The sequence below is a fragment of the Nannobrachium achirus genome (assembly GCF_963921795.1).
Source record: "Nannobrachium achirus genome assembly, chromosome: 23".
Taxonomy (NCBI): Eukaryota; Metazoa; Chordata; class Actinopteri; order Myctophiformes; family Myctophidae; genus Nannobrachium; species Nannobrachium achirus.
The window spans coordinates 16,120,837-16,136,998 of NC_137830.1; the positions used below are offsets into that span (position 1 = coordinate 16,120,837).

Below are 16,162 nucleotides of genomic sequence, written 5' to 3' on the forward strand. Positions count from 1 at the left end.
CCTGGGTTAGCTTAGCTTAGCTTAGCTTCCTCTACGGCCTAGACGGATGCCAAGGATGCGTACGTGATGTCAACATCACACGCGGAAGCGCTTCGTATGGTGGCGGTATCGTGATTTTTGTAGATGTGTAAAGCAGTGGTTCTAAACCTGTGGGTCGGGACCCCCACGGGGGTCCCCAGATTATTTGGGGGGGGGGGGGGGTCCCCAGATGATTAACTTAATGTGCAACATGGTTTTCTCTCTCAACAGTAAACGGACCACAATAAAGTTTAAGTGTATAGAGGGTATATGCACATTTCTAAAGTGACAATTTGAAGACTTTTTACCTCTAAAATGGCAAATTAAATATTGGCCAAATTGTCAAATATTAGAGGCAGAAATTGTGAAAATAAAAAAAAGCTCACAATGCGTCTCATCACAACGCATTCTGTGCTTGTAGATCTGCTATTTTAAAAAGGTTTTTATGCACTTGAAAATACGTGAAATGGGACATGCTGCATAGTGAATACCAATACTTTCGTACTTTTACTCAAGTAAATGATGAATTCCAGACTTTTATTTGTTGTTGTAACAGTATTTTTCTACATAATTGCAGTATTGATTTGATACTCTTAGTTCACATCAACCACGAATGACGAATGTGAGATGAAATGCAAAGAGTTAATCTAAACACAGTGACACTTCCACACTGTTCCGATTGTTTTTGACGTCACTCACTCATCCTTGGTATCCTTACTCGAGTGTACGTCATGCTTTGATCATATGATGACAGGCCTCTGTTCCCGTCATGATCAAAGTGGTGCTGGGGATTTTTGTTATGTTAAAATATCAGGCCTGTCACACTCAGAGTGAGAGTCAGACACATAAGTTCTGGAAATGACAGAATGATTACCTACTGTTATTCTTCCCCATTATAACGGGGGCAGATTTTGCAGGACATGTTTTGTTAATTGTTTTACATGGTTTCTCAAGCAGTCAAGCAGCAGGTGCATGAACTTGACTTCCTTTTCCTCTTGCAACCTACTTTACATACTAGATATGGAACGCTTTTGACTGAGCAATGTTAAACCTGTGAGTCAGGACCTAAAAATGGGCTGTTATGACACAGGGTTGTAGAAAGAGACAGGCTTAAAATGGTAATACATGTGTTACTACTGTAGACTAGTATTGGATTCTACTCTAGCTCTATCTATGGTCAATGGGAAATCAAGTGAAAACAGTGACTTCAGATTAATTTATTGATTTTGAATAAATACATATGTAAACCAATTTTTCTTTTTTCCCCCCATGGTTTTGAAAAACAGTGTAGCCATGCCAGGCATTGACTGATTGATTGAAAACTGTATTAGAAGTTTGCATAGGAAAATGCTTATCCAATTGATCACGCTATCAAGCAAGAAGTGAACAAGAGAATAAATATAAAATGTGGTGATGATGTTTTAGTGTTTGAAACAACCCCGTGGTGAACATGCCCATTCCCATTCACTTCCATCATGACATGAGAGAACGTGCACTGGGTGGGTGCATGACACATGATCTTATGCAAGTTCATGTCACACAGTATGCTACACAAAGCAGGCTACTATGAGTTTTGCAAAACAAAACAGTGGTGGTCACAAGATGCTATTCCATATAATCCATTACTTCTACACAGTAGCCTAGCCCCACGTTTTCCAAACTGGCCTACACAGTGTGTAAATCTTATCTTTCAGAATCAAATTATGCAATTTTCAATTCCATTATAAACCAGTGAATTTTATTCAACCCAAAGGTTAAAAGCAGAAGGAAGGAAAGAAGAAGACAAGACAAGGGGAAAAAAAGGTTATTCAATGATTAATTATCAAAGGAATTAAGCTATCATTGATGGTTGTAAAAATAATAATTGCCTAATAATAATAATTATTATTATTGCGACTGTCAGGTTGCAGTTACTATCAAAACCTCCACCGGCTGTCTGTCAGTCAGTCAGTTAGTCTGTCCGTCACACGTCACGTCACACTTTTGCCCTACTCATATCTCCGCCACCATTGCCCCTATCCATGGCATGCCAAACTTTGCACACACTCACTCCTTGGCTGCCAAACCACAACCTCCGCCACTCATTTCTCACATGGCCCTCTTCTAGCGCCACCATGAGGCCGATTCTTGCAAAACACACCTACATATTTTGCCTTAAAATCACGCAAAGCGGTATCTCTAAAGTCATGTCATCAACATGGATCTGTCCCATTTCCCATATTCCTTCCTGATTGCCTTCTAAAGTTTGTGTATGCGACCTGACGGTTCTTATCTCCCGATTAGGGAGTACTGGTTATTAGACTTGTAGATCTGCCATGTGCGTCACACTGTCGTACAACAAAGTATAAATCAGGGTTCTAAAAAGAACATAAACTACTCAAGAGAATGTGGATAATCCTTTAATTGTATATCTTAGACCCCTTGAGTTGAATGCGCCTTCTCCTGACGGAATTGATCTGGTAGGGGGGTTGCCTTGTATGGTCTCTCCAGCTCAGACAAGGTTTGTTAGAAGCTCCCAGTTAAGTCATCGTCTGGCGAAACAGAGGAAGTTCCTTCTCTCGCTGCAGTCCCTGGCCTCCCAGCTTCTGCTTCCATTTCCCTCCCTGTTTACGGTACCACAGCGCTGCCACCAGGCTGGGCAGAGAGGCATGCCCTGGTACTCTAGCTTGTCCCCGCTCACCCACATCCACTGACCAGCCAGGAACCGCATGCCGGTCCACACCTGGAGAGGAGATTAAAGAGGTGGTGCCATAGTTTTTGTACTTTTTTCTGTTTTGTATGTGCCTATGGAGTTAACATTACTCTAATAGACATACATGTGTGGTTATAATATGCAAATATGTCTTCCCTGTGTATTTTTGGTTACTTCCTGAAAGTTGAAAGCAGTCAAAAGGCCCAATTGAAATACTCTGATATAATGACATCATAACATCATCCCCCTCCTTTTTACCACTCAAACACTGTGGGTGTGGCTAACTTCAGCTGGGTCACCGCCCACCTAATCTCTCAAGGCAGACTCTGATACTCTGATCATCAAATGTTCCTCTTCAAATGAAGAGGAACAAACAGAGTGGGCGTTCCCTTTTATTTGACGATGGTTAGCCAGACTGCCACCTACCTGACAACCAGGCATACTTAAGGAACAGGTGGGTGTGGCCACATAAAAACGTAATTTTAACACTTTCTGTACACTTAAAAAAAAGATCTTCCTCCAAGTATAATCATAATACCTGATGATCGCGTTGTGGGGGACAAAATCACGGCACCCCACCTTTAAATTGAGTGTAGGCAGTACTACACAATAAAATTACATAAATATCTATCGATACAAAACAGCGAGGCATTTGAAATATGTAATGGATCCCCATATCATTTTGTAGTGCAGCAGTTCTTTCTTTGCTAAGTTACATATTTCACATAATGTGTTAAATATTAACATTCAAATCTTTGTGTGTTACCTATAGCTGCCATTGCACACATACACAGAACTACACACACACCTGGTCAGACGTAGCCTTCAAGATCTTCTCCCTGGCATAGAGGTGGTCATCAGGGGAGAGCAGGCTGGCGAGGTCATATTGGCATGTGACGTTGACACGCAGAGATCTGCAGTGATCCAGGGCCTCCTCCCATGTCTTGTTCTCCTTCACCAGGATCAGCTTCTCCTCGTAGCACAGAAAAGAAGACCTGGAAAGGCATTGCTTATTGTGCCACGTCATTAAGCCACCACTGGACCTGACACAACCACAGTCCTGGTTGTCTGGTTGTCCCGTTGCCCAGTCTTTGAAGTAGGACTGCTGCTCTCCTACCCACTTCCACACACCATCTACATCTCTGGGGAATAGAATGACAAGGATGTTAGTTTGTCTCACAATAGCCCATATAGCCTACTCTAAGCCTCAGTATTGAAACACCCGTGGCATTAAAGGGCCACTTCACCCATTTTCAACCTATCATCACATAAATATTACCATTTCTGTCTAATCTGTCTATGTCTCAGAGGAGGCCGGGCTTGCCTACCAGTGACATAATTGATAGGCAGGTTTGCTCATTTCAAGGACCCCTTAGTTGAGAGAGAACCTTTTCATACTGTAGTTTCATTGTTTGCACAATTTTATCATCTGTGTATTTTGGATTCATGTCAATTTGTGTTTTCAGATATTTAACCACTTGAACCGTCAATACTTTCACTTTGTACTTAGTCTGCACTTTTTCCCCTCTACACCAAACCTCTTTGCCGACAATTAGCCGATCTACAAGCTCACAACGCCTCTCAGCACGAGGCGTTGTGAGTTTGTAAAACGGCTATTTTTGGCTAAGGTTCTCAGAAAATGGACATTAGGGTTCAAGTGGTTAATATGAAAATCACCCAAAGATTTGGAGGACCCCCTGCAGTAACTCTGAGGACCCCCTAGGGGTCCCGGACCCCCTGTTGAAGACCATTGCCCATAGGTCGTTAATTAAAATGAGTGATGTGCCCTTTTATTTTTCTCCTAAATGTTGTACTGTACCTGTACAATCCAATCCATGCAGAAAGATCAAAATAAAAGTCTTGACCATGTCCATCATTGATGGTGGCCATGCCGTGGTGATGATCATGACAGTACCGCAGACCCTCTTCCCATGTCATCGCCCGATTCACCAGGGTAACAGACTTCTCATTATTGCATATGGTGTGGTAGCGTTGTTCGGAGCAGGGTGCAGTGTACCACTTCCCACGCCAAATATCACTGCAATTCCTATCTAAGCCAAAATGGCCCTTCACTAAGCTGGGGTCCATGGGGGTTTCCTCCAGTTCTGTCCACCTCCAGAGTATGGGATCTGAGGTGTCACGATGCAGCCCAATCCAGAAGTCACCCAAAGTGTAACTCAATGTTGAGTTCCAAAGGGAGTCAGCTTCATCTTGGCTCCTGAACAAAGATTAAAGTTGTATTTGAACATTTCTTGGGTACATTATCAGTAATGTTTCTTATCACGTCATTTTTAATTGTGCAGGTATTCATTCATTTGTATATCTATCTACGGTATTAATGAACTGTCTGTGTGGCCCCGACATAACTCGGGTGCTGTGCGGCCGATTGGAAATTCGCTAAGACAGGTGGTTTCAGAGAAACAAAAAACTGTAGGCTTTGTGTCATGTTTGGGCCTCTTCGTCAATATAAGTGACAGCGGGTACAATTGGTCATATCTATACTATAATTTTGCGAATGTCTGTCTGAGTGAGTGTCTGTCTGTCTGTCTGAAACAGCGTTTCTCCTCAGTGGCTGGAGCAATTGATCTGAAATCGCATCACCATAAGCATATGAACACACCTGACATAACTGTGAAGCCCGTTTGTCACTTTCACAAATCGTATGCTGTATATTAGCATTTTTATGGTGTATCTACTATCTATTCTGCATCTAGCATGAGGCACATCTATTCTGCATCTAGCTTGAGGCAAAATGTTTAACCAGCTCTGTGTGTGTGTGTGTGTGTGTGTGTGTGCAGGCAGGCGGGTGTGTGTGCAGGCGGGTGGGCGGGCGGGCTGGGGGGGGGGGGAACAGTATCTCTGTAGCCATTAAACGAAACGGGTTTCTTACATTGATGCACCTACATCATGCAAGCACCAGTTAAAGTTACTTTCCATCCCTCATATACTGTGTGCACAGTGCACATCCCATAACCCACACACTGCACATCATTTTGGAGCTCATATCTTTGAACGGGTAAGGGCTAGTTACTAATAATTAGTGGATACTGCATTGTGACTTCTGGCTAATATCAGAACAAGTACAGTAGGTACATGCATGGCCCCCAACTTGCATCGTGCAAGTCCTTAACTTGCATGATGCATGTCCGGTGATGTTGTTTAGATTGTTCCAGACTTGCATGGCCTCCATGTAGGCCAGCGCACAGATCTAGTCCTTATAATTCCCAATAACGATTCTCAGGTGATATGTTTATTTTCATGTGCAAAACTGATTTCATGCATGTTTCTTGACGATTAACTCATCTTAACAAAGTGCCTGCCTGCCAGCAAATAACACAATTTCCACTCGATTTGCCGTTCACTTTTTGCATGAGCATACCCTCTATAGACTGCGTGACTACTAGGGAAACACTCATTTAAAGGGATGTACGTAAATCAAAAGAACAAATGATAACAGGAAAAGTGAAAACCAACCTGATTGTTGCTAGATCTGTGTGATAACTCCTGCAGTAATCTCTGGCCTCCTCCCAGGTCTTACTAACTTTAACAACATAGAACTGCTTTCTTAATCCCTGCGCATGTACAGTGGTGGTGATGATGAAGATAATGAAGAGGCACCCAGGGAAACTGTTCTTCATCCTGTTTTGATACTGGGTGAGATTCAATTCTTAAGCTTTGGCTTTATTTTGATACACGTGCTGATTATTTCACCTAAACACCCAGTCCTCCTTTAGAGTCCCCGCGTCTGTGTCCAAGTTGCCCAATGAACTATTATTTATTTACTGCTCACATGCTCAGCCCATGTCTTGTGTAAATCCTTACAGCAAAGGATTTACATTTCAAATCAGTCTGGCACACCTATAGCAAGGTGGGCCTGTTTTACCTGCCATCTAGTAAACTTGCCCACAGCAGTAGACACTCCAAAAATATCTATCAAGGGACATGGCGATGGAGAAAAAAAGAACTATTATCAAAGAGAAATGTTTTGGGCAGGAGAAAACAGTGTATGTTCTGTGGGAGATTAAAGACAATATATTTTGTGTCTTGGAATAGTGTACTGTTTGCATATACTGCATATATCTGTAATGGATCATGTTTTGCATTCTTTAGAACATTTGACAGCACAAATGCAAATCTACAAGCAGCACCTTTAGGAACAGGTGCAAGAGATGAAGAGTGCCTATCAATTTTCACTCTGTCACTCCGCACTTTATTATTATACCTAATGAGCACAGATATATATATATATATATATATTTTCAACCCATTTAGGCCTAGAATTATTGAATGCTTTAACCAGTGAAAAATAGCAGATATACAAGTCGTGAAAATGTTTGAATGTGTATTTTTAAAGCGAACGTTTGTAACTCAAATTTTGCTTCTGGGGGGTCCCTGGAACTAGATATTTTGAGATGGGGGTCCGTGGCCATATAAATATCATTTTGGGGGTCCTTCACGTGAAAAGGTTTGAGCTCTCAAGAACAGACTAACTGAGCTCCAGTTAAGTGAAAAGGACCTTTTCTTTGACGATGGCTGGCCAGATTGCTGACATAGAAACACAGGTTTTTCAAAAAACCTTAGAAACATTCAAAAGATGCTTATAGAATTGGGTCAAAATTCTAATTTTCACGATCTTTCAAAAATAGCATATCTACAAGCTCGCATCTGCTATTTTTCAATAGTTAAAGCATAAAATAATGATACACAATATAGTGTACCCGTTCTGAATGGCTTTTTAAGCAATCCACAAATGGCAGCAAACTGCACCATTCCCATTGAAATGCATTGGCAGAATCCAAGTGTGGTGTGACCGTGCCCTCATACAGGCATGCATGTTGGAGGGGAGCCATTAGTGAGAAACAGCCCTCTTACAGCCCTCCTTAGTTTAGAACTTGACTGAAAAAGAATTACTCGGCATGTTATACTATTCAACGTGCCCGTCGTGCCGAGTAGTAAACTGTGTGTACAGTGTAGGGTCTGACAAGTACAAATTTGCAGTGATATTAGCCAGAATACAGTACCGGGATTTAATATCCCGGCCATAATGCAATGACGAATTAGAAATCATTAGATTATAGGACAACTACATGATTTGGGCCACGAATCAGATTAGTGAACATTGAAAGACAGATTTGTTTTGAATAATATAATTTTAATAAGTCAACTCAACAAACGTATTAAAGTACAGAATGGTGCATTTAAAGTGCAAACAGTAGAACACATTCACCAAATAGAAGCAGCAAGGTCACAAATTAAAATACCTGTAACTGATTTATCTTTGGGTTTGAATACCAACATAGCTTTGAGTAGCAGTAGTGTACTACTAAGAGTAGGAGTACTGGAAATGAATACAGTAGTTAATAAGCAAAGCAGTTGTAGTTGCAATAGTGTTGTAGCAGCATGTTTAGAAGTAGTAGCAGTCATTGTAATAATAAAGTGTCAGTAGATGATTTGTTCAGGAGTCTTACTTTGCATTATTCTGACAAATACAATACAATCAGAACATTACTGAGGTGAAATCCACCCTTCGGGAGCTACAGAGCTGTCGATGTCCACCCAACGTTTGACGTCTACCTCTGGACAGTGTTCTCCTTGTCTTCACCATCGGGTCTGCTCACAACATCGGGTGGCCTACAGGAAGACAAGAAATGTCACGCACCGTCCAAACATTTGCGACAGCTATCGTGTCCGTGTCGTTTGAGAATGAGGGCAGGAGGGGATAGGGAGGATCCAATTCATTCTCAATGAAGGTCACATGGTTTTTTGTCTCTTGCAAATCTCTTGGCCAAAAGACAGCCTTCGGTTGAGCAAGAGACACGGCAACGACATGAAACCACGTGACTTGCATAGAAAATGAAGTGGACCCCACCTCGCCTCATTCTCAAACGATACGGAGAAGATGTCTCACGCATATGTGTGATTGCAGCCTCAGACACACACACACACACACACACACTCTCTCATCTTCATTCTCCACCTACATGTTTTTATTTGTCTTCCTTAGCAGGTGTCTGGAGCATGGTGACAAAAGGCCATCTGTTGGACTACAGGTGTCGCACCTACAAGGGAGTAAATAAAATGACAAAAATATAATTAAAGATTGAGCTCCAGCCTCCAGACATCCAGAAAGAGGGAGAAAAAGTGCAAGAAAGAAAATGGCATGTAATTAGCACATATTGGAAGTAGGCCTATAACCTTTCTCAAAACAAAATACATGTATTTTTTTAAAGTTCTTTATAAATTAATAGACAAAACAATTAAATTAAGTGGCTTAGGAAATAATCCTCAACTTTACAGTATTTGTAAGGATATTCCACTGTTTGTTCCTTTTAGGTCCCTAGATTACTTACTTCTCTTGTGTTTTCTTTCTCTTGGTCATTGTGGGAGTGACTGGAACCTGATTAGAACTGGATGAGGACCGTAACATCATTCCATTTCCTCTCTCCATATCTGTGCCTGCCAAGAACACACACACACACACACACACACACACACACACACACACACACACACACACACACACACACACACACACACACAATAATAACAAAACAAATAACGCGTCGCGCCATGTTCTAACTCACTGTTTCCCAAACAGTGGGTCGGGATCCATAAATCATAACTCTTGTATAAGTAGTTTATATTGGGACGTCCCAATACTCAGTTGTGAGTCACGGTCCCTAAAGTTTGTTTCCTACATGTTGTATTAATTATTTCAATGAACATCCCCCCCAACAATCTAAGAAATGCCATAAATTAGAAAACAAACATTACATTAGTAGTGAAAATAGCCGAGCTTGAGATATGCCATTTTCACTACTTTGGGTCCCAGCCCAGGCAAATGTGTAATCTCTCTTTTGGGGCGATCGGGCTAAAAAGTTTGGGAACCACTGTTCTACTAAAAACGAGTTCATATCCCGATCCTGTACAACCCAAATTTGCTCCTGTGTCATAAGGGTCGCTGCTGCAACTACGATAGATTATAATAAATGCTCAGACTGAGCAGCTCGTAATATAAGTTAGTTTTTGAGTTGCAAAATGCACTCGTGAAATAAATGTTAAAAGTAAAAGCAAACAAAAAGAAACTTACTTGTATCTTGTCGAACACACACAGTACTGAGTGTAGCGGTGGACTGGTGGTGATGGTGTTGAGTTTGACTGATTGTTTCAGCTGGTGATGTGTTGGTCGTTAGAATTTAGAAAATCTCCTTTCAAACGTTGTTAACCTCGCCCACCAGGCTTTCTCAGAGAAAAAGCCTGGTGTTCGTTCACAACAGGCCGTTTGGTTTCCGCCTAGAGCGCGGAAACCACTAGAAGAAGCAGCGTCGCTTTGATTTGGTTCCCTCCGTTTGTTTCCCCAATACCTATTAAAATGTTCGAGTGGCCTAGTGTAGTCTTGCCAGTCGCTAAAAGTTGGACTAAAAGATGCATATACCAAACGAATTTTTCAAAAGCAAAACTACACCGCATCAAGCAGTTTATTAGGTAGGCCTTAAAAGTATGTCCTTGAGCGCAGGGGAATATTTTGGGTTAAAACTGAATCCGGTTTGATCTTTCCGGCAAATTGTAGTCCTTTGAGTACTACAACGTGACGTTTTGGGGTTTCCGCTCCAGACCGGTTACAAGCCCGAAAAGTGAAGTGATCCCAGACTAAACGTTGTCATGTTTCAAACAGGGTAATTTCATTGGCTGTCGCCACTCGCCACTCTCTCATAACAACCACGCCTTCTCCCTCTCTGAGAGAGCCTGAGCTGGTTTTTCAACTAACTGAGCTGGTTTTTCAACTAACTGACTGTCCACATACTGTAGCATAAGGCATCATAGATATTTAGCAAAACGTACATTTTCATTTAAGCCATGTTGGCTGAATATAATCTACACCATTTTGAGAAAGCATTTATTTTACAAGTTTAAAAATAAATGAATAAATGCACACAAAAACACCACGAGCAAAAGTCAGCCCATTCCTGTTTACCAAGCAATTCCATTTCACACATAGGCCTATATAGTCCTCAATCCCATTAATAATGGCTGTACTTTACTACTTTTCAATACTATTGTCAAATACGTCCGTAATTGGACTGTCTGATTGTACCTCTAGTCTATGCCTATGGACTGAAAATGCAAATAAGTTGTTTAATGATCCGAGCTGTAAAACAAACACTTTCTTCATTGCACTGTAAAAATAGTAGAGGAGTCTATCAATTTTTGTAATTTTGGAATGATAATTTTTGGAGACATGTATATCTTCATTCTTGGGGTTCTATCAATGCCAAAAAAACATGTCTTCAATTTGTCTTTTTGTGTTTAGCATGTGTAATTAGCATAATTAGCCAATTAATTGCCAAAAACAGTAACTGGCAATAACTTTGCTTCTGGGTAACTTATAAAGGTGATCTAAGAGTCTAAGTCCTGGTTTGTGAGGTCCAGAAACTCATCTGTTACCATTGTGAAGTCATACAACCTTTCCTAATTAGCATAATTAGCATAAATTACGCAAAAACGAGGTGAAAATAAGCAAATTGCTGCATTTCTTTGTTTTAGTCAACTTTGAAAGCTTCTCACAGACTCTAAGATGTATGTTTACAAGTCAAGGAATTATTATTATCCTATACATGAATCATGCAACCGTTTGTCTGTGTAATAACTATGTAATAATCACACCGAAACCAGAAATAGCTATATTTCTTTATATATCCCTCATATAAAATAAAAAACAATATGAGAAATGGTCACAGAATTATCAGATCGTTTATACTAATATGTACAGAAAGTTCTGTAAACACATTTAAATAGAAGGGTCTCCATCTTCGTCGTCGTCATCGTCAATCCCCAACAGTTGCGCCTTGCTTACATTACAACACACCTCTTCATCTGCCCCACACATGCACATCTCAGAGCAGTTCAAATTTTGAGATTGACAAGAACAATGTGACATGCACTGGGATTTCTTGCAGCCACATTTGATCAGTTGAGTAATGGTGGCTGGAGCTGGGGGATCCCGTGTTGTGACTGGCACCAGATGATCTCCCTCAGCCTCCCATCCATATTCAGTTGCTGGTGGCATCTGTGGGTTAGGTACGTGGTCCTGATACCATACCATTGCCTGGTAATGGGCACGGGCAATGGCTTGATGTAATGCTCCTTGTGTATGTGGCAGCTTCTCTGCTTCTAATTGTTTCTTTGTGAATAACCTCCACCTGAGTTCACCAACATCCACAAGATTTGTACCGGGCTCGTACAGCTGGCAAACAAATGCTTAAATCTTTTTTTCTGTGTCAGAACTGAACTTTTTTGAAGTACCTAGAGTAGCAAATGCAGATACCACCTCCACAGGACACCGGTTTAGGGCTTGCCAACAGGTTAACTTTCCCTTTCCAGCAAAATGGCCTGTCTGGTCAGCTCCAGAGAAGGCATGGAACCCTGGTAAGGCTGAAGTCCTCGTTTTACCCAGTGCCTGCACTACTGGCTCCAGTGAGATAATACGTTTTTTGTTTCCCACACCGGTGGGACGTGATTATGAAAACGTTGGGTTCAGCTCATCTTTGGTGTGGATACCTGACAAGAACTGTTTTTCAGACACCTTCCCTATCGGTGTGTTGTCTTCCACATGATAAGTGGTAGGGGGCTTGCAACCCTGGTGTCGCTTAGGTGTCTACACACCAAACAGCCTACAGGAGACTCCTTCTGATTGTACACAGACTGCAAAGAACTGCAAAAAACTAAGCACTTATTTTTTATTTTATTTTTTTCAGACGACACCGACTGTAGTTACTGTATGGCAGTGGTGCCAGGTCTGCTCCTTATAAGCAACGTTGATCCTGTTTTCCTATAATGTTGCTAGATGTGGGTTGCTTTTGTTTGGGCTTGTTTCTGAAGTGTAGTTGCTTATTTGGCCTTGCTTTCAACATTATTTTATAAAATAACTAATGTAATAGAGTTCAGAGGTGAAACTGGTCGCGCTTTTGGGCTTATTTTCATAGACCTGGTCGCGTATTTCACTCACAGAATCTGGCAACCCTAACCCGGCCGGAGGCAGCTCTGTTCTCCGTGCAGAGGAGGAAAAAAAAGAAAACAACAACACGGGCACTTGATGGACTATTACTAGCCTACTACTAGCTTTGCTTTGGATCCGATTGGAATAGGAATTGAGAGTTGAGATTGAGAATATGGTATTTAGTAAAAATATGCGACGGGAAAATGTCTCTGGCTTGTTTTGGCTTGGTTTTGGAGCAGTAGTAAACTATTCTACAACTCCCTCAATCTTACCGACGGCGAGGGGCGACTGAACAAAACTGAGCAAGTCCAGTTTTCCAGTTTTCGGTCGATAAGGTTCCAGACCCGCTGCCGAAAACCTGACGATGAGCTCCCGTTCGGCAACAGACGCTTTCCGCCGCCGAATCGTCGCCGAATCCGTGCGGTTAAAAGTGGCCTTTCGCGTGGCCTCCTTCAGTGAAGATGCAATATCATAGCGGTCAAATACTACATGGGTCTCACTATGTTCTTTGGTCTTCCTGTCCAGTATGGCTATGAAGTGGTCAGCCCACTGGGAACATATCTTGATCCATGATGGCTTTCCCATTGCCTATACCAATGCCATTCCATCTATGACAGTTACACTCTTAGATGGCAGGGGACAACTGTCAGTGGCAGCACTCTGTGGTTGCTGATCAACACCAACGTCACCAGTCCTCTTCTCATTCTGCAGCTCCTCGAGAATGGTCATGAGCTTGCTCTTGTCTGTGCAGGGCCGAAGCTCACCAGTCACTGTGAAGAGAGCACGTGGTTTGGCAGTGAACTCGTGCTGGCCAATGGCTTCTTTGAGGTTGATCTCTGAACGTGATCGAGCAACAATCAGCATTCGAGCAAACAATGACCTGTCATCCTTCAATTCCACCACCTGGTCAGCGAGCTTGTGTTTCACAACTTTTATCTTCAGTTGAACCTTTTTCATTCTGGCCCAGACACTGACTTCATTTTTGTTATTGCGTGCTTTCACAAAGGCAACATAGTTCTGCTGGCCAATTTCGTCTTGGCTGCATACATCTTTCTCCACGTGGGGTGGCATCACAACTTTTGTGATGATATTGGGTAGGTCTTTGCCATCATATGTTAGAGGATTCAAAGATGACTTGATCACATGCTTCAATCATGGTTCCTGTGGAAATAAGCCTCGGCTTTCTAGGATCTCCTTTTAGTTGACCTTGTACCAGTGATTTGTACTGTCATGAAACTGTATTTTTTTCTATTGCAAACTTCTAATAAATTCTTCAATCAATCAATCAATCAATCGAAGTACATTCTTTTCCTGCCTTGTCCAGACAGCAATGGACAAGTCATGGTGCTCCTTTTGTGTAGCTGTTTGTGTGCCAGCCATCTGGCATGCTTCTTCAGCAAGTCTACTCAGCTCTGGTGCTGTCAAGAAGAACCTTTCCCTAGCACTAGCATTCTGAGTAATGCCCACAAGGCCTCCAGTGACCTTCATGATGCGAGTGATGTGCTCAAGGGCATGATCCACCCCAATGGCGCAGAAAGGTATCTGATTTTTATTGACAGTGAACTGCCCATCCATAAATTCTTGGTATATCTCTGGATCTGTGGTCTGCAGGGCCTTCATTTCTGCTAGGTAGACTGGATCCAACCGGGCATACTTCTGCTTGTCATGAGCAAAGAAGTATTTGCATAGCTCATCCAGGGAAGAAAGATGAAGTTCCCAGAGGCCATCACGGGTAGCACGCATGAAAGTGTATATCAGTAACACCATTTCAATAACTATGATTAGCTGTGATCCCTCACAGCTGAAGCACAGTTGCTTGACTCATTATGACAAGAATTAATCTATGGATATACTAACAGAAAAAGAAACAGGTAATTTCCTACTTTCAGACTAATTAATAAATCATGTATGCAGATTGTACTAATGACAAAAGGTTGCATGATTTACTTACATCAGGATAGGAATTTCTGGACATGTAAACATACTCAATTAGTCAATTAGAGTCTCAGATTATCTCTCCAAAGTCAGCTAAATGTGAAAAATGAAGCGATTTCCTGATTTTCAACTCGTTTTTGTATAATTTAAGCTGATTATGCTAATTATGAAAGGTTGTATGACTTCACAATGGTAACATATGAATTTCTGGACCTCACAAACATGGACTTAGACTCTTAGATCACCTTTATAAGTTACCTAGAAGCAAAGTTATTGCCATTTCCCGTTTTTGGCAATTAATTGGCTAATTATGCTAATTACACATGCTAAACCCAAAAAGAAAAATTGAAGACATGTTTTTTTGGCATTGTGAGAACCCCAAGAATGAAGATATACATGTCTCCAACAATTATCATTCCAAAATTACAACCAGCAGAATCACTTGATTGGCTCCCCCACTAAAAGGGGATTCCTTGAAAATGAGCAAGTCAAAACTGATGTCAGCAACAAAAACATGACAGAAAGAATTATGAAACATTTATTATACAATTAAATTAATATTGTGTTCATCTGCAGCAAAGTTTCCAGTGGTCATGCAGGTTTTGTTTTGTTTACCTGGAACTGACAATTTGAAATACATTTGATGTCATATTTTCTAGTTGTGAAATGTTCTACTTCTTGAACACAGGATGAAGCTGGACCTTTCCTGCATTTCAGTGTGTGCACATCTGTGTTAACCTAATGCAGTTAACACAGTAAATGTTTGTGGTCTTGTGGTAAATGTGAATAGTTCAAGCATGAAGCCAAGAAGAAGCCCCTGTGTGTGCGTGTAAACAACAACGTTGTGCCACTCTCTTCATACTCAGATCCGGATTAGATAATCCAAATAATCAGCAACCACGATATTTATGTATTGTGTATAAATCAGTCTATTGTAATCTGACAAATGGCATAATGTGTGTACATCACAGTCAGCCTGCACAATGTAATCCGATGACATTACTAGACCACATTCCTCGTGGCGTGCTGCCAAGATGCTATATGTTATTATTATTTAACCCATTTAGGCTTAGAATTATTTAATGCTTTGACTATTGAAAAATAGCAGATATACAAGCTCACAACGTGGCACCGAGTACAGCGCTGCGAGCTTGTAGATCTGCTATTTTTGAAAAAAAAAAAACATTTTGCCGCGCAGTGGTTTGAGCACCACTGACATAGAAACATAGGTTTTTCAACACTTATATTCAAAGACCTGTGCAAATCTTCACGATTTTTCAAAAAATAGCAGATCTACAAGCTCGCTTGTAGATCTGCTATTTTTTAATAGTTAAAGCATAAAATAATGGTTAAAGTGGTTCAAATCTAAATTGGCACAGATTTGCGTTCAGGCCTAAATGGCTTTTAATAGACCACATTCCTTGTGGAGTACTGCCAAAAATGGTGTATGTTATTATTATTTAAACCAAGTGTATGCCATGAATGCATCACAGGCGTCAGTTTAGGGCTGTCACGTTTAT

General features: G+C 41.2%; 1 long non-coding RNA gene across 1 annotated transcript; it reads right to left on the reverse strand.

The window, feature by feature from the left end:
- Nucleotides 1–8,112: 8,112 nt before the first annotated feature.
- LOC308309296 lies at nt 8,113–9,150 on the reverse strand. Its single transcript, XR_013963325.1, has 3 exons — nt 9,061–9,150; nt 8,692–8,769; nt 8,113–8,341 (listed from the first exon to the last, which is right to left on the reverse strand). It is a non-coding gene; the product is annotated as an uncharacterized lncRNA (long non-coding RNA).
- Between the last annotated feature and the right edge of the window lie 7,012 nt (nt 9,151–16,162).